This window comes from Lathamus discolor, chromosome 1 (assembly GCF_037157495.1).
Source record: "Lathamus discolor isolate bLatDis1 chromosome 1, bLatDis1.hap1, whole genome shotgun sequence".
Taxonomy (NCBI): domain Eukaryota; kingdom Metazoa; phylum Chordata; class Aves; order Psittaciformes; family Psittacidae; genus Lathamus; species Lathamus discolor.
The window spans coordinates 112355024-112356240 of NC_088884.1; positions in this window are offsets into that span (position 1 = coordinate 112355024).

Here is a 1217-nt window from a genome sequence, read left to right on the forward strand (position 1 = left end):
TTGCACTAAAGCACAGGGATACAGATTTTCAGTGGTAGTGGAGAAGCTGGTGGACCAGTAAAAAAAAAGAAAATGGGTGGAGATTGCTGTCATTTGCCTTACTAGGAAAGCTCTTCATGGATGTGTTAACAGCTACAACGCTGAAATGCATCCACCAGACTTGCTGGAATTATTAAAGAATAAGGCTTCTTAATGCTCTTGTGACCTCTTAATTCCCTGGTCTGTTTTAATGCAAATGGGTAATTTCTTTTTTTTCCTTCCATTACAGTGATAATAGATGAATTTTTTTACCTTTCAGATTGTAGGCCTTTTGGGAAGGCTGAGGGGGGAAGGGACTTCCTTGATTCAGAGTCCTTCTGGAACATTTTAACTGATCAAAACCCAGTGCTTCTTTCTCTCAGTGGGCTTCACTCTGTGTAATACTTCTGGGAGCAAAATCGCAGCATGTTGCATTTGCATCTCCTTTCACATAAACTGCAGAATCACAGAATGGTTTGGGTTGGAAGGCACCTTAAAGCTCATCCAGTTCTAACCCCCATGCCATGGGCAGGGACAATTTCCACTAGGTAAGTTGCTCCAAGCCCCATCCAGCCTGACTTTGAACACTGCCAGCAATGGGGCAGCCACAGCTTCTCTGGGCACCCTGTGCCAGTGCCTCATCACCCTCACAGGGAAGAACTTTTTGCTAGTATCTCATGTAGATCTACTCAGTGTAGCTTGCAAAATGAGGTTGCACGAGTATGTCTGTCTCATTCCCTCACAAGCATGTAACGGATGAGGGGGACACACTTTATGTTCATTTAAGAAGGAGAAATAATTGAGTTTCTTGATGTTGGTTTGTTTTGGGTTTTTTTTATTCTCCTGCCTTCCCCAGCGCAATTTTTTCTCCATGTACCCAGAGCAGAATCATCTAGAGATCCTTACCCTTCCTTTGCACCTCAGCTCCAGCTGCAGCATTGCGGTCTGAGTAAGAGGCAGCGTAGAACACACCCTTTTTAATGTGTGCAGCTTGCAGGGAAATGACATGTGACACACAAATCTACTTCTTTCTCATCTGTTGCCCTCCGGGACGCTGTGGGCTCAGGAGCCAGCAGGTCACAGCGCTGAGGGGCACGAAGGCGCCAGGCCGAGGCTTTGGCTGCGGCCTAGTGAAGCCGCGGCGGTGGAGGAGGGCCTGTGGCTCCCACAGCAGCAGGGAGGAGGAGCCGGGGCCGGCA